Here is a 25,183-nt window from a genome sequence, read left to right as displayed (position 1 = left end):
TGCACTCACAGAAAACCCCATGTGCTGCATCCCCAGATCAAAAACATCTCCCACGAGGAATAAATGACAAACAGACGGGGTTATATGAAGTATTATCGGGCAAATGCACATTGCAGTGTTGGCAAACATATGTTAGTTAGTGTTACGGTTGATATTCTTGACATATTTTAAAATCCAAATATGAGGTATACTTGTGCACAAGCCCATTTCAAGTAAAAAATATAAAGAATATATGGCAAACAGCGATGTCAAACTTTGTCAGCCTAAAAGTGTGCCTGCTCTGAAAATGATCAGAAATGTCTCTGAGAGGTGCAGTCCTGTTGTCTAGCTGTATCTCCAAAGCTTTACTCTTTTCAATCCAATCGCTCAAAGCATTATCTGAACTAAAGTAAGTGCCTGTCCATGAACAGACGAGGGGATAAATCCAATCTGTTAAAAAGCCACAACTCAACTCCAGAGCCATACGGCCACCATCCAGCACTTGACCCAGATCTGTTCAGCACTGCAGTTGTGCTGCTACCACAAAGCACACAAGGAGGCTTTGTTTTTATGAACAAATGTGTCTTTTTGCAGTATGTGATGAGGAAATTATAAGTGCATATGTAAAAAAAACACTGCATAATTGAGTTTGTATGCTATAACTTGTATGTAAGCTTATGCCTGTCATATTTGTAATGGCTGAGTCTGTCAGTCAATGCCCTGTATTAAAGTTCACACATTATGTTGGTTTGCATCCACTTGAGTCAGAGTTTATCTCAGACCTTTGCACCAGGACAATGAGCCACTAGATTACTGAGGCATAATAGTTGTTTCAGGGCCTGCAACAGATTTAGAGAAATGGACATCATTGCCCCATTATTTACAGAGCATGGCTTACATATTAAAGCTTTATTGGTGTCCATCTGTCATACAGCAAATGCACATTCCTGTAAGCCACTGAAAAGAAGAGTTCATATTACATGAAAGATGAAGTCAAAGGTTTACCTTTCATTTAGTTTGGCAAATGGATGGATATCATTTTACATAATAATTATAGATGTATATTTCGTTGGCACAAAAATAAATGAACATGTTTCAGTGGGTTAATCATAGCTCTGCTTAAAACAATGTAGGACAAGTGTGTGGGTTATGCCTTTGGGTGGAGCTGAGGACAAAGCAGACTAGGAACGAAGAAGCTTAACCTAACATTTCAGAAATCCCTCTCAGTAAATCTCTCTCAAAAGCGAAAGGTATAAAGAATTTGAGGATGGAGAGAAAGTGGTTGATAACCAACTTGAAAGAAATGAAAATGGGGACAAGGACTAAACAATGGGAAAAAGGTTTAAGTTAAGCCTCAATCATCCACTTATCTGAGATGCAATAATGTTACAGAGTCAGCCCTTTACCGCCATTTAAAACAAAGAGGAAGTGAAAGAGGAGGTGTAGCAAATAAAGAGAACCACCTATCACTCCGTACTGTCAATATTTAACTGCGTATTTTACTCAAATGTGGATTTTAGAAATATCTGCTTTCTTTCTCCCTATCTCTTCCCTTCTCTGTTGGTCTCTCTCTATTGGTTTCCTTTCTTCACTTTAGTGATTGTCTTGGTCCCTGCATAAACACATTTTTGTTTCCACATCATTTCCCTCCTTTTCCCCAGCTCTCTTTCCTGTCTTTATTCGAACAGATAAAAGTGCTGTCGCTCTTCGACAAGACACACTTGGTTGCTTCCCCCTCTGAGACGAAGACAAAGTTAGTAAGAGAAGAGACGGAGTGAGGAGAAGGCTGATACATTCAGGTAAAGCTCACAGCGTTTATGCAGCCTTTGATCAGCTAAGCACTTGAGGGCCCTGAGGGCCACCGCAGTTCAAAAGGTCAGCCATCCAATCATCCGCCACCACAGAGCAGCTGCAACTGTGCACTAACATTTTATAAAGCAACACTGTTTATTCATTATCCAAAATATTCTATCCAAAATGTAGAAATGCACCTTTTCGAAACGCTTTGAAGGATACATTTCATTGTCAAAGAGAGCGACGTTGAAAATCTTTTAATAACCACAACAGAGGCCTTACCTCACCTCCTCTTATACCTCATTCACACCAACGCAACTCCGGTTCAAGCTCCGTGCTAGAGCTTTTCAGGTTCAGAACCGGTTCTTCGGTTTAGCTCCGGCTCTTTTCACACCGCCCAGAGTCCGACTGGTACTGCGTCATTGCGTCATTGCGTCATTGCGTCATTGTTTGCGTCATGACGTAACCGTTTGCGTGCCTGCTTCACAGAGATGGGACTCGAGTCTGCGACTCGGACTCGAGTCGCACTTAAGTCGCGCACACAGAGACTTGAGACTTGACTTGGACTCGTGACCAAAAGACTTCAGACTCGACTTGGACTCGTGTGTTGGGACTCGTGAACAATCATTGTGTTTTCTATTTTTGGCGTATTAAAGGTGGGGTAGGTACATTTGAGAGAAACCGGCTCGAGATCGCTAGAATTTGAAAATACACAACCGGAGATAATCTGCTAGAGGCTGCTACTTCCTTATAGAGCCCGCCTCCTCCAACACACAGGAACGCGCACATGATCAATGAGGGCACGAGATCAGTTTGTGCCCAGATGGAAGGCTGACAGGCAGGAAGGCCATCCATTACGCAGACGTGCGCGCCTCTGTTACTACCTCGTAGTAACACAATAGCGACCGGCGGCACACCTGCGGCTGTACCGCTTGTAATTAGGTTCAAACACTTCGAACAAAACGCCGGCGGCACCAACAAAAGGAGCGCACACTGCAAAGTCTGCAATATTAAAATCAAGGATGCTGGCGCAACAACGTCGAATTTCATCAGGCACTTGAAAACTCACCCGGAGAGGTCAGTCACATTAACGCATATGGACGGTTAGCAAACATGTTTAGCTCAGCATCAGCTATGTAATGTTAACTTAGCTTGCTACTAGCTTTGTAACTGAATATTTGAAAAGATGAGTGAATGTTTGCTTGTCACACTTGTTTGAGTTGAGTGGCGTTGACATCCAACTCTTGACATGACATTCGGATTCCGGAGCTAAGAGGCTGCTCCGCTGCGGTGTGAACAGGAAAACCCGGTGCTTTTCAAGCTCCAGCTCCGAACCGGCCCTGAAACACTGTTGGTGTGAATGAGGTATTAGACAGTCTATTAACATACGCACAACTGCAACTAGGATAACAAGAGGTGCAGCGAGAGGAGATTGCATTATTCCACTCAGAAAAAGTTCTTTCAGTCAGTCTTCATTTTCTGTTAAAGCTGCTCAGCAATGGAACTCAATCGCACCTCCAATCAGAGACCAGACCACATTCAGGTGATTTCAATCAAAACTCAAAACATGGTTAGTGAGGAATCAGCTCTGCCAACACTGACCCAATCTTCTGCTCCTTACAACCCACTGCCTGTGTTTTAACATGTTCTTTTGTTTTGTTCTGTTTTATTGTTCTGTCTTGTAAATTGTTTTATTTAAGTATTCCAGTAATGAGTGTTGCATGTTTTGAATGTATTGTATTTACATGTTTAAAATGAAATGTGTTTTAGGTTGACTTTTAAAATCTGTCCAGGGACTACAGATGAAAAATAGCCTCTTGGCTAACTCTGGCACATTTACAGAAATGTCCATTCATGTGAACTGTCCCTGTTAAATAAATGACTACATTAAATAAAAGAAATGAAAAGAAAGATACAGGAGGTGGTTATCTGGCCTAATGTGGCAAATGCTAGATAGGTGAAAAAGGTTCAAAAGTCATTTCTTTAAAAAGGAGAGATACAGGGGCAGCAGAGACAAAGAGACAGAGCAGCGCAGAGGAGAGGCCTCCTTGTGTCTGAATAGAGACTGCAGGACGAAGGGGGGGGGGGCAGCAGGGGGGAGCAGAGGGAGCGGCATCCCTGATCTGCAGTCTGTTTGGATTACATCACATACATATTTCAGACCCATTACCGCTCTGACTGGGAGGGAGGTAGAAGAGATAGGGAATCGAGGGACGGACACTGAGAGCGAGAGGTTGAAAAAAAACAAAAAACTGTGTGGGTGAGAATACAGAGGTAGAGATCGAGGGAGATATACTGTAAGTGAATAGGGAGAGAGGAAGAGAGGAAGAGAAGGAGGGTAGTGGGAAGTAGGGCGATGTGGCAGGGCACTTATTCATTATGGTTCCCTTTCTCTCGGATGGCAGTGTGAAATATTCAGAGAAGGACCAGGAACAGAAACACCAGCTCTCGGTGACGTAACGCAGCTGCAATGCTGGAACAATGCCCACAGAGTGATGCTCAGCTTTAAACCAGCTTTGATGTTCATTTCTGAAGTTTTGAAACAATGAGACAAAGTAAAACTTACAGAGCAAGTTTCCAAAAATATCTTATTTGTATCTCATTAGATTGTTTGATGCATTTGTGATGCTTTTAGCATTTTGATTTAATAACTATTTCAAACAAATCTAGATGAATATGCATGGGTGTGAACCTTATAAAAATAGGATTTTCCCGCTACTTGTAGAAGCCTACATCACACTTGCTTGTGCTTCCATCAGTCTCTTTCTCATCTAGAAAGACTTTTACCTTTACTCCTGTCCATTCCCTGCCACTCTTCTAGCCCTGATAAACCCAAGCATGTCTTTCAGCCCCAGCAACCTTTAATCAAACTCAACGTCATCTCTGTTACCATTCCAAGGTCGCTCATTCAATCCTTGCCTCTCTTATCCAGTCAAATGTACCTTTCTACATCTGGTTCCCAGTGGACTCTGGTTCCAATATGTCTTAGGGCGAACAGAGGAGAATGTGCGAGTGTATTTGTGTGTATGGAAGGGCTGTAACATTATGGATGGCTTCATTTAGGGGGCTATTAACAGAGCATGTCCCTGGGCTGCGGACCTTTTATAAAAGTCCTCCCTGGAGAGAAAGCTAACAGAGCAAATGTAATGGACAGCATTTGAAGGCATAAAAGGAAAAAAGGACACGTCACTGAATGTGTGATGATGGTTGTATACAATTTAAAAGTCCGATTTGATAACCGTGCACTGAATAATATCCATTATTTCCCAACTAAAATGAAAATGTTCTGTAAAAGGTCCCCGGACTCTGGACTGCAGTGTTGGAGAATACATGATCAGGTCCAGGGAAAATGCAGTACTCTTCTAAACTTGTAAGTGCAAATATAAACATGTGCACAAACACAAATGGTGCAACAAAAAAAATGCTAGTGTTTGTGAAGAATAGTGTTAATATTGCTCCATTATTCTTGGCGGGCAAGCCCCAGCAGCCCCTTCTCACTGTCAGTTTGCCTGCAGCAGTGATGATACTCATAATATCATACTGATGCTGTATGACCATCAATCATAAGATCAAGAGGGAACAAATATACAAACTAAATTGCATGAAGTGACTCACCAACCTTACAACTCCCTCTCTAGAAATAGAGTATGTGGTAGGTGTTGCAGTTTACCAGCTTTTACTTGATCATGTGCCACAATGTATGGAAAACTGTACTGTGATTGTTTGTCGTATTACTATTTGTTTGGAGATTGAAAACGACTCCCTTTTGCTACATTGCTGTTATGGAGGAACTCTACTGGTAGATTAATATAGAGGAAACATGTATGTGTTTGTTATCCTTCAGAAAGACTAGCAGTGTCAGATTGAGGTGTTGTTGAACAAAGCAGACAGCAGTAAAACATGTCATATATAATATACCAAGAGACGAGTTAAAAGCCCAGGCTTCTGCCCACTCTTTTAATCGCTGCACCTCACAGTATATTATACCAACACCTAGACAAATGGCAAGAGAGATTGAGAGAGAAGAGTAGGATGGAGGTAATGAAAAATGTGTCAGTGTGTGATATGTGAGAGAAAAAGGATAACAACAAAAAGGATAAAAAAAGGTGTCTTTTATGTCCTGTTTTTATTGCAGAGAGGGATGTAGAAATACTGTAGACATACAACACAGCTTGGAAGAGGAGTTCGGGGAAAAGTGAAAATGGAGTGCAGGATAGATCAAAAAAAGGGCTTGAGGCAAAACACAGCACTTTCACATTATGTTTCCTCACTTTTAGCAGTATGGCAGCCAGAACGTGGGTTCAACGAGAGGGAACTGGCAGTGAACGGGACTAGCGACTTGTCAGGCTAAGTGAGGTGAGAGGGCAGAATAAGTAACAGAAACGTAAGGATAATTAAAATAACTTGCTCATACATTTTCTCTAACACTCATCCAAACACTCAGACAAATGTGCTTGCCAAGACCAAGAGTTGGCCTTCCTGTCTCTTTGTGCATGCTTTCCCTCATCAAACTGGAAAGTGGCAGTGGATGCTGGTTGTATTGGTGGAGGTAAATGAGAATCAATATGGTAAAAGAAAAGAAGAATGCTCCTCTCCCACTGCATTGATTCTCAGCTCCTTGGGGTAATGGCCCTAATGTCGCAGGCTCTGACCTCACACACAGAACAGCTTTAATTACAAGAAATACTCCTGCAGCCCACACCTTATAACTACGTGTATATATAATCTTCTAATCGTAATCTCTCTGGAATGGAAATGAAAAAGCTTGAGTCTAGCGCACCATGTAATCAGCTGTTGAAATGTGTTCTCTTAGTGAATTAGATGATAATAAGGACTTGAGAGCCTTCTTTACTTTGGTTTAGTAAATAGTTACCTAAGGGGTATCTGGGTTTTTGCGCAATCCATGGTTGTAATGGATAAATCGAAGACTCATTTTGCCTTTGCAAACCATACAGTAGTCTATTTAAGAAGGGGACATCCATTGTTTGTAAAGCTTTAAATGTGGTGTTTTGTCCTATTGTCTTTAATTGATTACACAAATGAGCCTTGCTGAAAGCTCTGTCGCTATAACAAAGTATAATACTGGGTCATTCTTTTAGAACTGCAAACAAACACCTTCTGTAAGATAGTCAGCCTACACTAGTACTCACATTTTGCATGAGTTGCAAATCTTTGGTAATTATTACTGGAGAAAAACTTTCACCTTTGCTGAAGAAATTCCCTCTTTTTTATTTTATTGTGTCGTATTTCTCCAAACTGATGATCATTTTATCTGTTGACCTGTACTTTCTCTGTCATTTCCTTTCCACTGAGAGATCATTACAGTGTATGTGTGAAGTGATGGGATCCAACAGTCCCTCACTTCATCTGCCAACCTCTGACCCTGCCAACTGCATTCAGCACCGCATCAATGTCAAAGAGGCAGACACATAGCCCGGTGGGGTGCTAAAACAGGAAGTGCACTCACCACCTTATCTGCTGGAAGTGAGAAGAAAGAGAGGAAATTAGAACAGTCTGACATGTGGAAAGCTTGTGACCTCTCAGACTGGTAATCAAAATCAACGGCCCTCCTCTCATTCACCTTCTTTTATTGGTTGCTTCATATCTTTAGGTCAGAGGAAGGAAATGTCAAACCAATTAACAATATGACAGGAAACAGCGGGGTCTCCCCTTTGGAGAAGGTAAATGAAAGCAGGAATATACTGTATATGCCAAACATTGATGATTGGCATTTTACTCATTGTTGTTTTTTACAAAAAGGACACATTATTTCCATGACAAGAGTTATAGTTTCACTGCTGTTGTCCTAAAATATAGAGCTCAGTGCAGAACTATGGTGAGAGGATGAATAAAGAGGAACAGAGGCGTAAAGGGAGACAAACTAATGTTGACACTGGGGTCTAATGATTCAAATTGTCTCTCTGTGCTTCCACACTCTCTGCTACACAATAAATGGAAGGAAATGAGAGGCAATAAAAAAGACGAGATGAAATCATTTTCAAAGGCACTATATTTATTTCCCTCCCATCTCCCTCATTAAATGCTGCGCTCTGTGGATGATAACCAACACACGGACACTCTAACATGCGAGTTGGCACACAGAGACATAGACGGACAGAAATAGATGGACAGAAAGCAAACAAACAAAACAATTATAAATATATTCAAACTAGGACATACAGTATAAACATCCAGAGATATAAAGAAAGAGCTACATAACACATTTGACATACAAACTGTCTCTTCCACAACACATACATGCAAGACTTTAAATGGTCTCCCAACAGGTGATTAGAGGGTGGTGGAGCATTGCCATCTTGACTCATGGTGGGTGCTGCCAGTAATGCTAAGCAGCATGTGTCCCTGCCCTTTGCTGCACATCGACTCATTTGCATACAAACCTTGCCCTACAGCCTTTAACTCGGCTCCCAAGGCCACTCAAGGCGTAGAGCAGCGCTGCCTATTAGCTGCGTAAATGTTTGATTGTATGTCTTTTTGCAAATCCATGTTTGCTACCACTAGCCTGCTAATATGATGCCAATTTAACATTGATGTGTGAATCCTAGCGCTGCCTCAGCATGAACTTTGACCCTCAGGGAGGGGAGAGGAAGGTTGATAATGAGACACTTTCTGCCGATGCCTCCTTACATTCCCCTCTGGATGTCCTCTAAGTACGAACACTGTACTCGGCTTCAGATGTATAGAAATGCTTAAACTGTCATCTGTTTGCACTAAGGGTAGAATATGAGGGTGGCAAAAGTACCTCTGTTGGCTGTCAACAAGCACAGGTTTGGTGATGCCCCCCCATTGTATCCAGACCGCATCATGATGAATTGATTGTCAGATTTGTTCTTGTCAGGGACACGAGGAGGTGTCCTGCCGTGGAGCGATTTATAGAACCAAACACCGAAAGAGAGACACACCTCTCACGGATGACAGCTCTGCCACTCTCATTTGGTCAAGGGTGGACAGAGAAGGTGTCTGTCTGTCTGTCTGTCTTAACCGCTCAAAACATCGTCTTGAGGTTTAACAAACAAACAAACCATAAACTCTCAGTCCCTCAGTCATTGTCATAATAAATTCGTCTTTAATTGAATGGAAGAAAATGCCCTCTTTGCTGCGAATACAAATGAGCCCACTGTGATGTGATCGTCTCCTTTCTCCATTTGTAAATATTCGAGGCACTTTGATTTGATGAAGATTATAATAACACTGTTCTAAATTATAAAATCTTTCCAAGCCTACAGTATAAGACACAATGTGACCTAGTGAAGTAACCACTTTAGCAAAATGACATGAGCAAACACTTAAAGAAATACAGAGGATAAGATCTCAATCAGTAAAACATGCAGTATACTCAGGGAACCTTCAGGTGCTCTTGAGAATGAAAACACTGGAAGAAAGCGTTTTGAAAAGGTCCTTCTTAGGTGGTGCAAAGAAAAATGTTAATGTTTAATAAAAGTCTTATTCATTGATTCATCAACATGTTTCATCAGGTTGGAGATAATACAAATGCACTGATTGCACCAAGTACTGTTTGTAGATAGCAGACCAGCAGATCACATAATGAAATATACACCAATAGGAAGAAACAGCAAACTAAAATATTTAAATGACTAAATAAATCATAAAGAAGTTGTTACAGGGACTAGCGTTTTGACATGAAAGTGCAAGCAAAAAGCAAATTGATCAAAAACGATGTACTTATAAGATTGAAGACAACATGTACTGCTCCCATAGAGTAACACATATAATTGTAAACTGTTAAAGTTAGCCACAACTGTCTCTTCAGTGCTTTGAGCCCACCACTATGTCCACTGGGCTCTGAAATGAGAGAACACTGTGAAATAACCCGGAGGATCAGGTGTGGAGCAGGGCTAAGTGTTTGCATAAAATACAGCATTAAATCCCATCAGCCCTCTCTCGCATCCTCTCAATTAATTTCCTCCACTCCTCCGGTCTAATCCAGGCCACTGCCCTCTTACTCCTACCATGAACACCAGTGCATGAAATGATTGTCCTTAAGAAACCTAACACATAAACACTTCCCCTGCTTCATGGTGCGACTACTTTATAAGTTTTACAATTTAATTAGCACCGGAAGAGGATATTATCTCAGAGTACACTTTCCAACCGAGTCCAAATATCAGCATTATAGTAGTCACAGCATACACTCGCTCTTGCGCGTATAAAGAGAAAAGTCATGCTGATTGATTGCTTGACATCATGTCCATTATGGTAAATTGCAGCTGTATGGCTGCAGGGCAATACTTGTCATGTGCAGTGCTGGCCCTCTCGACTTAACAAGGAGCATCTGCCGGAGGCTTTAATGGGATCCTTGATGTCGATGGGTAATATTAGTTTTTTTTCAGGCTTTAAAATCTTTATTGAATTGTGTTTGATATTCAATCACTATATCTCTTGTTTTAGCTTTATACAGCTTTAAATCTTCTCAGTCAGCCTTTTCTCTTGTTTTCTCCATGCACTTTACCTTAATATGCAAGACACTGTCTCATGTTGTAGCAAATATCCTCTGTTCTCATTCATAACACTCCGTTCGATGTCTCACTATGGGATGCGCCTCATCGCGGAGCAAACAGAAGCATCAATCTCATTACGCCAATCCTGATTGGCTGGTGATCTTGACGTCAGCATCAGGGAATTCACCCCCTATAAGTAGCTTGCGCTACGTCGCATGCGTCATTCAAACACCTCTTCTCGCTTCAGAGCACATCTCTACAGTAGCCGGACAAGCTTAACGGTCCACAGACTGAACCCAAATATCCATTTTGGTCGACTGGCGCTCGCCGGCTACTCCTTCTGCTTTGCAGGAAGACGGTAATACCAACGCCGTTAGTATTAAAATCGACCTCGCCCTTCTCTTCCACGGAAAGTAAGGTAGGTTTGATTTTTTAAGCTAGCAACACACCTGTTGCTAGCTCGCTCCCTCTCTATCGACACCACGGTAGCGAGGAAGTTTTTTCTTTTCTCTTCTCCACGGAGGAAGAAAGGATTAAAGGAGCATACTGTCACACCAGTCAGTATTCTCCGGAAATAAAAGACCCACACCGTCCTTTTCTCCGGATTAAGGACAGGGTGGTAACATATTTTTCTCCCATCTTACCTGTTGAGAGCGGGCCCTCTCCACACCACGAGGCGAACAAGATGGACGCCCCTCTCCCTCACACCAGAGGAGTCAGGGACTCGGTGGCTCGACTCTGCGGCTGCGGGTTGAAGATATCGGGCACAGACACACACAGGTCTGCTCATCCTGCCTCGGGCTGGAACACGCCCGAGGCGCTATCGACAACCCCGGCTCCGCTTCACCGTGAAGAGCCTCCGCCGACGGCTAGCACGCCAAGCTAGCCTGTCGGAGCAGGACCCCCCCCATGTCCACTGACCCGCCGGCCGGCAGTCAAGACACGGGGGCGTCCGCCGCAGAGAGTGAACCCCTCTCCGTGTCGGTCTGGGGCTCATTATCTGCGATGGCTACAGAACCGGAATCCCGCGCCCTGGCAGGCCGGGACCCGGTAACGGCAAGACACGCGGGAACGGAACCCCACGCTTTACCGAGCTGGGGCTCCCGGTTAGACCTCACCATGGTCTCACCCGCGGAGGATGTCCTCGAGCTGGACTACGATGAGGACGAAGAGGACGCCTTGGCGTTCCGCCTGTCCGAGTCGGATGAACAGGAAGAAGACACCTTCATGTCATCGGCTCAGGCTGCAAAGCCTGGGGCGAGGGCTGCTCTCCCGGGCGATAGCACACCAGCTTCACCCTGTCTGAGCATGGACCTGCAGGCCGTGTGTAAACGCGCTGCGGCCAGACTCGACATCCCGTGGCCTGAAATGGCCAAGGAGACCTCCAGGTCCCGCTACGAAGGGAAACATTTTCCCCAAGCAGCGCGGACAAAGAGGCAACTCCTTCCGGTCTTCCCGGAGATGTTGGATGAGGTGTCGGTCTCGTGGAGAGACCGGCCCTTCAGCAACAAGGTCCCAATCCAGGGTGCCTCCTCCCTAGACTGTGACGGAATGGAGAAGCTCGGCCTGCTCTGCATGCCGCCCATGGAACCGCTGGTAGCGGTCCACCTCCTACCGAGGATGGGCCCGTCACCAAGCAGGAACCCAACGCTGCCAGCAAAGTCGGACCGATTTCAGTCGACAATGACTGAACGGTCCTACAAAGCCTCAGCGTTGTCCGCCAGGGCCCTGAATGTGTCCTCGCTGCTAACCGCTTACCAAGCGGAGCTCGGCGAGGACCTGTCGGGTTACCCGGGGGCAGCCACTCTGGACGAGATGGCAGCGGTCACGGACATTTGTCTCCGTGTCCAACGCTGCGCCGTCCAGGCCACGGGCAAGGCAATGGGGATCATGGTGGTGCAGGAAAGAGCGAGATGGCTCAACCTCACCAACCTCCCAGACCGGGAAAAAGAGGATGTGCTGGATATGCCCATCGTTCCCGAGGTAATTTTCGGCTCCTCTCTCGCCTCCATGCAAAGGAGGTGTGAGTCGAAAAAGAAGGAAGACGAGGCACTCCACCTCTGCCTCCCTCGAAGGGTCCAGCCGCTGCCTTCGCAGCAGCAGTCCTTCGCAGCAGCAGTCCTTCGCAGCAGCAGTCCTTCGCAGCAGCAGTCCTTCGCAGCAGCAGTCCTTCGCCCAAGCTGCCTCGAATCCTGCTCGGTTTAAAGCACCGAAGACGCAAAGGTCGCAGCCCGCCCCGAGTCCCCAGCCCAGGCTGGAGACGAGGGCGAGCTGGCCTAGAAAATCTCCGGTTCCGGCTGCAGCTCAGGCACAGCCAACCCAGAATTTCGGCCAGCAGTCGAGGAAGAAGAAGCGAGCGGCGTGACAGCCCCTCCTTCTCCCCTCTGTGACAGAGCTGGAAGTCCACGGTTCCCCAGCTCTAAATGTGTTCCCGCCGCCTCGAGAGATGCCTCAACACCATCCTCAAGTCCGCACAAACACATGTCACACAATTGTTGATTTTTCTGTCATAAAACTTTTGCCGCTGACGCATCCAGGCTTCAGGCCGAGGGCACAGCTCAAAAAAATGAAAAGAAAAACAATAAAACCAATAAACAGCCCGTCAACTGTCCCCCTTCTGAGAGCAGCTACGGCATCTCTCAAAAGGCGGATTACAGGCGGGTCTGTGAAGGCACCACTGTCACGCGCATGCGCAGTGCCGGCTGGAGTTGTGAAGACACCACCGTCATGCGCATGCGCAGTGTCGGTGGGGATTGTCGAAAAGGGGCACCACTGTGTTCAGACACTAGAGGGCCCCATAACACAACAAATGGAGACTCAGAGGGGAGGAGATGTGACATCTCCACTGGCTCTAAGGAGCATACAGTGGAAGATGCTCACACCATCTGCTTGGGTTTTCAAGACAGTAACACGGGGCTACAGACTCCAATTCGCTGTCACCCCCCATCGCTTCTCGGGCATTCTGCATTCGCAGGCCCGACGAGAGTCAACCCACATTCTGGAGAGAGAGATTCTCTCACTCCTAGAAAAGAGGGCTATATCTATTGTACCCGCCGAACAGAGTCAGGGCGGCTTCTATTCCAAGTACTTCCTCGTTCCCAAACGGGAGGGAACGGAATTCGGCCAATACTTGATTTGAGGGCTCTGAACAAATATCTAAAAAGATATAAGTTCAGAATGCTCACTCACACATGCTGCTGCGGCTCGTACGACAAAACGACTGGTTTACATCAGTCGACCTGAAAGATGCGTATTTTCACATCCCAGTATATTACCCACACAGGAAATATCTGAGATTCGCATTTCAGGGGATCTGTTACGAGTACAGAGTACTCCCCTTCGGTCTGTCTCTCAGTCCAAGGGTGTTTGTACGATGTACGGAAGCCGCGATAGCCCCGTTAAGACAACAGGGTATTCGCCTGGCGACCTACCTGGACGACTGGCTGCTTCTCGCACAGTCGGAGCAGGAAGCTGTTACGCAGACAAATGTCCTCGTAAAGCACCTGCTCAACCTGGGTTTCATAATAAATACAGAGAAGAGCATGTTGTGCCCCGCGCAGACTATACTCTTCCTGGGGTTACGCCTGAACTCGGTGCCCTTTTCAGCTCGCTGGTCAGCGGAAAGAGTGAAAGCTTTCAGAGCTTGTCTTGCTCTTTTCCAGCTGCGCAAACATGTTCTCCTCAGATCGTGCCTGCGATTGCTGGGGCTCATGGCGTCAGCCATCCTGGTCGTACGACTGGGACGCTTACACATGAGGGAGTTTCAGCGCTGGGTGGCCGCCCTAAAACTAGAGTGATGGTTACTGTGAAATGCGTAATGGCACTGCGCCACTGGCTGCACCCGACTTTTCTAGTACGAGGTGTGCCTATGGGTGCTGTCCTTTCACGGAAAGTGGTCACCACGGATGCATGTCTGACAGCTTGGGGAGGTATTTATGAAGGTCGCCCGGTGAGGGGTCTCTGGAGCAGAGACCTCCAGCGGGCACACATAAATTACCTGGAGCTTTTAGCGGTGTTTCTCACCCTAAAACGCTTTCTGCCTTTCCTCAGGGGACATCACGTCCTCGTGAGGACAGACAATACGACCACAATATCGTATATTAACCGCCAAGGGGGTTTGCGGTTTCTCCAGTTACACACAATGGCGCGCAAACTTATCCTATGGAGCGGTAGATGTCTCCTCTCTCTGAGAGCGACGCACGTACCGGGAGTGATGAACCTCGGGTCAGATCGACTGTCCAGAGGTACACCACTTTATGCAGACTGGACTCTACATCCAAGTATTGTGAGCCAGCTGTGGGTGCGTTACGGCAGAGCCGCGGTGGATCTGTTCGCATCGAAAGACAACGCTCAGTGTCAGCTGTTCTTTTCGATGCGCGATCTAAATGCACCGTTAGGCGTGGATGCACTCGCGCACGATTGGCCCCCGGGCCTTCTGTACGCGTTCCCACCCCTGGCTCTGATACCCCCAACTCTGGCCAGAGTGAGAGAGCAACGCCACACACTTATTCTGATAGCTCCGCACTGGCCAGCTATGTACTGGCTAGCGGAGATATATCAGCTGCTGTGCGGGCAGCCATGGCAGCTCCCACTACGCAGGGACATACTGTCCCAAGCGGGGGGGGCGATCTTTCACCCACACCCAGAGCGCTTGGCTCTATGGGCTTGGCCTGTGAGTGGTACAATCTGAATACAGTGTGACATGAAGCTGACCCTGGCAGCTGCAAAGCGAGCCAGTGGCACTCATGCGCTATCTGTACAGTCTTCATGCACTCGGTTCGCCCCAGGGCAAACAGAGTGTGGTTGAAGCCCAACCCTACCTTTATCTTAAGGTGGTTGGTTCAGGTACCACATTTGACATTGAAGCATCCTCCCCACCACTGTATTCCTCCGGGGAACAGCGGCCGGATTTGCCGTGTCTAGCCCGTGCTTTACGCACGTACAGGGACAGATCAAGGGTGCTTCGTCATAATGACCAAACCCCTTGTGTCCTGGGCTAACCCTTACAAAGGCAAGCCTGTTACTAAGCAACGGCTCTCCCACTGGTTTGTGGAAGCAATTGCTTTGGGGCCCATACGAGTCAGAGTTTGCAGGCACCCTCGGGTCCGCGAGCTATTTCGACTCAGGGTCTGGCTGCATCCTGGGCTCTGTCCAGGATGTCTCCCATCCAAGACATTGGTGCAAGCGGCGAGCTGGTCCTCGCCGCTCACTTTTGTCCGCCTCTTAACAGGCTGGACGTTCTACTCCCAGTGTGACTCAAGCAGTGCTGGGCACCTGGTTGAGTCAGAGCTCTACCTGTTAAAGTTCTGGTTGGTTTGGTGATTTTCGAGATAAGCACGTCTGGCAATACGGGAGCTACAATTTCCCATAGTGAGACATCGAACGGAGTGTTATGAATGAGAACTATAGGTTACTTACGTAACTCCAGTTCTCAGAGTAACATGAAGTGAGATGTCTCACCAGACGGCCCTCCTTGCTATGGTGAAGCGAGAAGAGGTGCTTATTTTGAATGACGCATGCGTCGTGGCGCAAGCTACTTATAGGGAGTGAATTCCCTGACGCTGACGTCAAGATCACCAGCCAATCAGGATTGGCGTAATGAGATTGATGCTTCTGTTTGCTCCGCGATGAGGCGCATCCCATAGTGAGACATCTCACTACATGTTACTCTGAGGACTGGGGTTATGTAAGTAACCTATAGTTTTCCTCTCCTCTCCTCCATAATTGAGGTCATGCGAGTGTTACTTGGCACATGCTCTCGCCCTAACATACACTTGCCGGGATCCTCCCCTTGTAAGTAATTCCTTCATGCTCTTTTCTCTGCTCACAATGTCTTACATAATGCAGCTTTATTAAAAACCCTGCAGTTTCTAAGCGGCAATTAACTTTGTTTTTCAGGTTAATTGCTGTACACTCAACTAGTCCATACTCTCATAGAAAAGGTGGATGACATATGTCTTAGCCCGCTGATGATGTTATTACAAATCGACTGTATGTAAGCAGGATGGATTGCCATGAATCAATGTGCCATGCAGAAGGCAAGCAAAGCTCCGCTGGATTTCTGTTTATTATTGACCTAAGCACTCAAATGTGCAAATAACCCCCCATGCAGCTGTTAACCCAAACTTCCTCTCTGTCTGACTTGAGCGGTGAGTTGATAGGCCATTAGTCATTCAGCGCTATTGCTAGTTATAATGACTCTCTTCTCTCTTGCTCTCTTTCTCTTTTCTTTCCCAGTATTGTCTGTCATCCATCTCTCTTGACAGGGATGTTAACGTAGCTCACTATAGAGGAGCTTTCTAGCCCCTGTGCCTGCGTGCGCTGCAGTGTGCTGGTGTGAGCTCAGGAGAGCCTTGAGGTTTACACAAAGAGAAGTTAAGGAAAGATGAAAGTTTAATGATCCCCCTGGAGTAACTGGGTCATTGCACTATAGCAAAGACTATGAAACATATACCATTCTGGACAAAAGAACACATTGAATGATTACTGTATACAGTATGGTGTCTTGCACTGCTCAGGTTTAGATAGTTCTTACTTTGCCTATCATATTCTCTATTAAAACAATATTATTCTACAAGCTTCTGAATACATGTTTAGTCATGCTTGTCAATGGAATTTTCATTTAATTCTACTTTAATTCATTAATTGTATGTAATGTAATAACACAGACACAAACTACAGTATATGGGCAAAACTTTAAAAGATTGTGGAAGTTATTGATATGAAACCTAAGACTTCTAAGTTTGATTTTAAAATGTGTTTAGGAGATGGAAACAGGATGAAATGACAGTATTTTGTTACTCTTTGTGTAGAGTTGACAAAACAATCTCATCACAAGGTCCATTGTTGTCCTAGAGTTTTTGATTCTGTTGCGCAATCTTACTAAGCAGATGTAGTTCTTCAAATGTGATAGGATTGAAAGAATCAAAACGGCAACTAAATTGATTTGATAACTTTCCGAAGAAAAACGTGTTTTCAAGTTCAATAATTACCCTAAGTGTTAACTTTCTAGCCAACATGGACAGGAATTGTGCTCCTGTCCAAGTGCTCAGAAAAAATTGCAACATATACAACTCCATCACAAGTTGTCAAACTTCATCTGCTGAGGAAGATCCTGTAATAAGATTGAAAGCTTGACAGCAGCTATTGACTTGTGTTGAGAGATTCTTTCGGTAACTATTGATTCATAGGCCAAGAAGGACGTTTTAGTGTTATCTATGCATATCATTTAAAAAAATCACCACACCTCCACTGAGAGTATCAAAAACACTCTTTAGTAGATGGACTGAAAATCTTTAGCCAATTATCTATTTAACCAATAGATACATAAAATATACCCTCCAATGACATCATTGATTTCCAAAGAGTTTTCAGTGTTTTTGAATATTAACTTTACTGTTGAGAATCATGTTTTCAGGCTTTAGCCTTTAAGGGTTATGGAGCTTGACAGAAATGCAATGTACAACTATCTCTACAAGTCAGCGATGAAGCAATAGGAGGTGGGATTGTGGGTATATGGGGTGGGATATGACAGGACACTGATGAAGTGAGACAGCAGTCATGTGTTAAATCACTGCATCAGTCTACTCTGCTCTCTGCAGCCAGTGGTGAGCAACACGAAAAACAAGATTGGCAGGTAAGGGCAGACAATTCCCTTTTTCTCTTCAGCTAAAAGGAATCAAACCCTCCCTCCTCTGTCCCCTCCAGGGAAACTATCTGACACATGGGATGGTTTGTTGAAAACCTTGTAAAAAGAAAAATGTGAGCTTCTTACATCTATATAGTATATCTCTCTCTCTTTCATTCTCCATGGATTTATCCCTGTGAATGACTGCCAAGCTCATTACACTAGTACAAAGCCAAGTGTGAATCGGATGGTTATTTCTTTCAATTGAAAAAAATGGACAACTCCTTCTCATTCATTTCCATTTGTCACATTAACACACCTGCCTCCCTCTGCCTGTGTGTGCATGTGTGCGTGTACATGAATGCCATATGAATGAGAATATCAAACAGACAAATAGAGTAAAACTGGTAATAAGAGTTAGAAAATGTAAAATGGTGAGAGGGAGGGAGGAGAAGAAACAAGTAGGACAAATGTAGAAATAGGCCATGTGCAGTATTTGCAGACAATTACTCCTTAAAGTTGAAGGCGGAGGGAGCAGATGTGACTGTTGTTGTGCGTGTAGTATTTGTGTATCGGTATTCTTTTTTGTGCATGTGTGATATTTCAGTATTAGTGGGAGGGTGAGAGTAATGAAAGGAATAGATAATCATCTCTGAGCATTTACAAACACTAACTACTACTGTACTTCCTCTTCCCTCATTCCTTATTTCTCTAGCTTATTGTTGCTATAGGTTCATCCTTTTGGAACCTCGCTTCTAGACCTACATCATTTTAATGACCTGTAAAAGCAAATGGGCTTCACAGGCCACTAACGACGGACGGGGTTCACATGAATGAATTGATTACATGATCAATTATTTGATCATGTAAGTGTAATTAAGGCCTGCCATATGCGCCTGGCTGATGTCACCAGATCCCTCACATACTGTAGATGACCTGTCACTACTGTGGGCACCACCATTTGTTTCCAAGGGGAAAAAACGAGTGTGTGTGTGTGTGTGTGTGTGTGTGTGTGAGCTCGTTTGAATTCTATTTGTGTGTCTCATTATTGTTTTAGGGCACCATTTATGTGAGTGTGTGTTTATCTCAATTGCATGGCAGACAGATGTGTTGTGTATGATGTGAGGTTGTGTGTCGTCCCCTCCAGTCCGATAAACACTTAAAGGTCAGGTGTTCCCTCTCATTTCTCTACCTCTCCAGGTAATTACTCCAAAGCACAAAGAAACAGGAGGCAGGTACACACTCACCACGGGGGGTTAAGACAGAGCCAGGGAAAGGGAGATAAACTCACTCCGGCTCTTGTAGTCTAACTAGAAAATTAAAGAAAGACACCATGATAAAAGACGTAAGCAAAGCCAAAATGAGAGAGAGAAAGTTTGAATAAAAGATGTGGTTTATTCGCATAGGTAAGAGTGCTCTTCTCATCTGCAGTATGTACTTTATGTACACAGCTTTCCAGTTAATACTCAAGGTCGTAACAAATGATTCAATTCAGCACACACTCCTACACCGTGCACAGAGCTGTGCAGAGCGTCTGGGCTCCAGGGAACTACAATGCAGAGAGGTTGAGGCTGTCCTGATCAATACGTCAGACAGCAGGGCGAGGCAGGGCACTGCAGTAAGGGCACAGGCACGTAGTTAACAGTGGATATTAAAGTTGAGACACGTCTAGAAAAAGGATTGGGGTCAGCACGGAGAGAGTAACTGGGCTATAATTGGGAGAACCATATCTTTTATCAAAGCCATTCATTATCAGGGACAGGATGTTTTTACTGTATGTAGCTGTTGTATCGTTTTTCCCTATGGCAGTAATGTGTGCTTACACTGTGGGTGTTTTTTTTTAAGAATCTCTTAAATTGTTGAATGTAATCCCCACTAATAATCCTCTTCTTTTAATAGCAGCAGTGATAGTAAGAGTGCCGATTACAGTCTCATACAAAATGCATGTGGAGAAATCCTCTTAAGGCCAAAACATGCTGATTCTAATTCAATCAAGGATCTGATACGGTGGATGAGGATTCAAACATGATTTGCTATTAGAAGCATGCATGCCTCAGCTTATGTGTGAGCGGGGCGATGTAATGTTGGCCAATATCAGTTAAGCTCTGACAGTTTGTGATAAAAGGATCAGCTCTAAACAAACATACATGCATGTACACATGCAGAAGTGTCATGATGATAAGCTTAGTGTCGCTGTCAGTGGGCACAAGTAAAGGAATCTCAGAGAATCCCCATATTCCCAGAGAGAAGAAAATCTAATTCCCAACACTCTCCTCCTTTATCCCATTCCTTGCAGCATCCTTGATCCGATCACCAGGCTTTTCCCAAGCTTCAAAGCCTGCAGTGAAAAAAGAAGGAATCCCTAATTCAAATAGGTTTCTCTCTCTTTCTTTCACTTTACCCTTGTGATTATCATTTGTTGCCTCCAGAGGGTTTTGGTTACATCTGACAAACAGTCAAGACATCACAGAGATCCGATTACAAAGGCAAAGGACACGAGCACGCTGACACACATACACAGAGGAGCATTCAAAGAAAGCTGTGTTTATAATAGGCCTGCCTTCTGAGAGTGCTGTCCCTGTGCTTTTGTGTGGAACAAACTGAAAAACCTCAGTTTTGCATGAATTCCACATCCAAGACACATCCCAGATCAGCTCTTTAAAATATCAGACACTGTATGCTTAGTATAAAAGGATTTTTTCAAAGGAAGTTTTGTGCTTTCTTTTTCCACGGAATAGCAGCTGAAAACCTTATTACCTCTCTGAACTCCATCATGCCAGGAAAGGAATTTATGAGTGTGAGATTGAGAATATGACATTGGTGTGTAATATCTTCTTTATCCTCATGGCATGTCAGTCTCTTTTGATTCTGTTTTTCATCGGCCGCTGGCCTTTTAACAACATCTGGTTGTATGTCCTTAGCAGGCAGGCTTACTGAAATATACTGCTCACACAAAAACCCCATCATTTGAGATCAATTCCATAGACAAGGTAATACTGACAAGGACAGGACAAGAAACAATTGTCCTTTGAAGAACTGTGTCATCTTGACTTTATCTGCAGGGATCTGCAAAGACAGAAGTCAGGCATGATATCTACTGTAGGTGGAGCGCGACAATCCGACAGCACTCTGACAGCTTTCCTGCAGCTCCTTGTCATCCCGCAGCATAATCAGGGCCTCACTGTGGCCAATTAACCCTGTTAATCATTGTTATGGCTGGCACATGCACAACTATTACACACACCTAGCACCAGCCTCAGGATAAGCTTGTCAGTACCAGCTGTCAATGTTATGACCCGACTGGTGAGGAGTGTCCATGCATGAAAGGAGACAGTTGTCCCGTGCAAGCACATGTGTGTCTGTGGATTAACTGAATACACGAGAACAGGTTGATAAGAAGTCTTATGAGCTGGCATGAAATGACAAGTATTGAACGCTGAAGCAGAGTGACAAGATGAATTTCAGTGCTCCAGTTTCATCGCTGGGCTAGAGCAAAGCATGAACCTCCTGGGATGCTGTGGCGGGACCCGGACTGATGCACACAGACTGTAATCCATCACTTTACTGTTCATGCATTAGAATTGTGTCCACAGCAGAGCAGACCAATAGACCATTAGCTCTGTAATTAGCCAGGCACTAGCACAGGAAAGTAGGCAGCATACAGAAACACTATCTCAGCCACAATTAGCCAGTAAACTTTAATTAGCGCCGTGATTAAAGACAGAGAAGCAGAAATTCCTTTAGCAAATTCCTCAGCCTCCCACTCCCTACACACTCTGACAAGAGTGTCCAAAGCTAGCTGCGTCTGCGTTTTTCTAAACAAATATGTGTGCCGGCCTGTGGTCTATCTGGGCTTAAGTAACGCAACTCAGCACTTACACACACCGAGGATGACGACACAGCAAATAGGGGGCAGAGAGGGCTGTGCTATTAAACGACAGAATGAATATGTTTCACACGTTCACCATCTACAGAAACTAGGCTGTGATACTGTAACTACAACATAGTGTAAGTGTGCGTAAACTGTGTACAAACTATATTCTGTTATAGTAATATGACCATGCTATAAAGGTACTCCATTTAATTTAGAGGTCTTTCTGCAAGTAATGTTGGTACAATTCATACACCCATATGGACAGAAGAGGAAATTAACATTACATTGGAGACACTTGGGACTGCCAGGACTACAATCTTGACTCATCTAGGCAGCATTTTAAGTTTGCAGTTTGTCAAAGTAAAGCACATTTTAACTTTAAATAAGTGTCCCATCACAGGTTACAGCCATTTGCCCTTATCTAAAATGAGCCCGCCAGATGTCAGTCACCAGGAGGACAGAGGAAGATTGAGGCCGTGATGGAAAAAGAATGATAGACCTTATCATTGAAGTATTTTAGTTTCATTTATTTCTCTATTTATAAGAAGGAAGTGAAACCAACACAGAACCAGAGAATTAGGCCGGCCGTAGCCTCTCAAAACTGTGCATATACAAACACAAGTATCGAAAACAGAGAACATCTATCTTAGGCAGTAGAACACCTCACTGCATGTTCTTGTTACAACCAGCAAGCTCACTCACACAATTGGCCCCACGGCTGGAAGGGATCCATGATTCAAGGCATTGATGAACTAAGCAATGCTAATAACATGTTCTTCAAGGTTGTGTTGACGAAAGTGTAATGTATGTACATGTATGTAGCCTATGTCATGAACATGTGAAGGACTTTCGTAAGTGAGCAAAATCTACCATGCCTCCTATCTTTCTCTTGTTATATCGAGCCTGCCGTGGGTCAGTGAAACAGGACTTTAACAGTTTACTTTAGAGAAAAGACACAAACGGAATAGAAAGAAAAAACTAATCCTGAACGAAGTCCCAAATGGGGCCAAACAAAAGCAGCAGCTAGTGACACATCCCTGTCTGCCATCACCACTGCAGGTGCAATGATTCACAGGAGAATTCATCTAGGGATGAGCTGCTGGGCTATAAATCACCTCGACTGCAAGACATCTGCACTCGCCCAAACCCTGCCTGCTCTTTCTCTCCCTGTGTTTGCTGGAGCTTATGAATGTCTGTGTGAACGTGGAGGGGCGTGGTGGTGCATGTATTTGAGTGTGTGTGGAGACATTATTTAAATCTCTACCACAGGATCCCTTCTATCGCTTCTGTTGATTTCACTAAGGCTTAGCCCATTGATTTGTGACTGAGCAGTAAGCTATATTTAAAACATGAACTGACGCTCTCCCTCCTTCTCTCTCTTGACTGTCATGCATCACAGTGAGAATGCACCATTAGAGCAGAGCTTGGTTAAAACTAAGTTGCTCCTTCCATCTGTCTATCTCGCACCGTTTCATTTGGCTAGGCATCCCTGTTTCTCCCTCTCTGCACTGCGGACTGTCCCTCAGCAGTTAGCCAGTCTTTAAAGCAACATATTTATCTCTGCATCAATGACATCACTAGTGAACAGAGAGGCTAAGAGAGAAATAGGGAGAGGGTGAGGGAATGGAAGAAGAAATACAAAAATGCAATCCAGTCTGATGTCTGTCTGGCAGATGCAGAGAAATATATGTTGGTGTTTATGTATACAATATGATTGTAACGCCCCTATGTTCGTCCACTGAGCAATGCATCTTATATTTTGTTGTCTTTATTGCCCACTTTGAGTTTGTACTGAGGAAAGTAAAGGTGTCTCCTCCCTAAACCAACTGTCCCTTAATGCCTGGGAGGGAGGGGTGCATAAAACAGGAGTAGAAAACATGAACAAAATCAAGCCATGGAGCTGCGAGGAGTGCTTTTCTTCAAACAGGGACCCTTTAGCTCTTTAGTTCCATAAGTAAGGCCTTGGTGGTACTTCTGAAGCTTTGATTCCCTCGACTGTTTCTTTTTTCTTTGTCGGGCCCCAATGCATCTTATTTATTTTTCCCCCATCTTTTCCCCCATCTGCATTTCAGTCTCTTCCTTTCTCCTATTCAATGGCTTTTTTGGCCCCATGGCAGTGTGTGTTCCACAATGGCTACAGTCTTCATTGGCTGCTCACATAAAAGCACACAAAGACAGATAGTCTGGTTCCTACATTATGGGATGGGTCCTGATCACAGAGCTTATATTAAAGATGTGACCTTTGATGTGACAAACCATAAGGTCCTACTGGGAAGTCTGAGTGAGTGAATGTGTGTACTTCTACCTTTTGTATGATGGAGCTCATTCATGGTAGACAATAAACTGGTATAGAATACTGTGTGTGTGTCATAGAGGACCCAAGGCTATTTATATCTTCTAGATTTAGCAGAAAAAAGGACTGCTGTACACGGAGGCTGGACGGAAACATTGGCCTCTGGTCAAGTAGAGTTCAAACAGCAAAAAAGAGGAGGCTGGTATACCAGAACAATGACACCTCCCCTGGTATTTATGATAACTGTACATGGGAAAGTGGAACAAATACTATGTTCATGTTACTTGATAAAATAAGAATTGTAAAATGAAGAAGCTGAAGACACGAGAGTGGACATGGTAGCGAGGTGTAATGAACAGATTCAGTCTGACTTCATACAAGATGTTTCAGCAATGACCTATTGTTCTGTTGCTCTCCATTGTACACACATTGGCTATACTTTTAGATTCCTGGAAACAGCCCCCCCTCCCCTCTGTTGTCCTTTATTTCCACACCATGTCAGCTATTCCTTCACTTGCTCGCCGAGCCAGATCCAGTTATTGTTGATCCAATGAGTCTTATCAGCCAGAGCGTTTATCTGTTGCATTTCATCTTGTGCATTTTACTTGTCTTATCTGCTGAGGTGTTGTCCATCCGTCCCAATCGACAGCACTGGCACTGTGTTTATTTTAAACCCTTATTTACACAGGGAAACTTTGTCTAAGCACTTATCTTCTTTTTCAGCATTGCACTTCAAGGAGTTGCATACAGTATATTCACACGACACACAGGGAGCTAAGGTCTTATCACTACTATGGGAAGTTGAGTTGCCCATAGTGATGATAAATAAAACAAGCGTTTCTCGAACATTGGCCATGTCTATCAAATATAAAGCGGGTCTATATGACATTCCTCAATTTGTTCCCATTTTTCAATGACATACACAGTTGGCAGGGTAACATGTTAAGAAACATAGCAATTTGCTTGAATGATTTATCAACTAAGGCTAGGGATATTCTTTAATATTTGTATTGTCAACAAATCTCATGTAAACCCCAACCCTAACCCAACCAACCATACATCAGTCTGTCTTCACTTTGCCTCATGCCCATTTAAGAAGTAATTATTTGTTTTATTTAAAAAGGCAGAATGACATT

At 44.4% G+C, this 25,183-nt stretch overlaps 1 protein-coding gene across 1 annotated transcript in view; it reads right to left on the bottom strand.

Annotated features, from left to right (window-relative positions):
* Positions 1 to 25,183, bottom strand: part of schip1 (schwannomin interacting protein 1) — a 232,020-nt gene that overhangs the window by 101,347 nt on the left and 105,490 nt on the right. The window lies entirely within an intron of this gene.

This window comes from Pseudochaenichthys georgianus, chromosome 13 (genome assembly GCF_902827115.2).
Source record: "Pseudochaenichthys georgianus chromosome 13, fPseGeo1.2, whole genome shotgun sequence".
Taxonomy (NCBI): domain Eukaryota; kingdom Metazoa; phylum Chordata; class Actinopteri; order Perciformes; family Channichthyidae; genus Pseudochaenichthys; species Pseudochaenichthys georgianus.
Note: the sequence above shows the minus strand (reverse complement) of the source record. Positions and strands in the feature narration are given on the sequence as shown.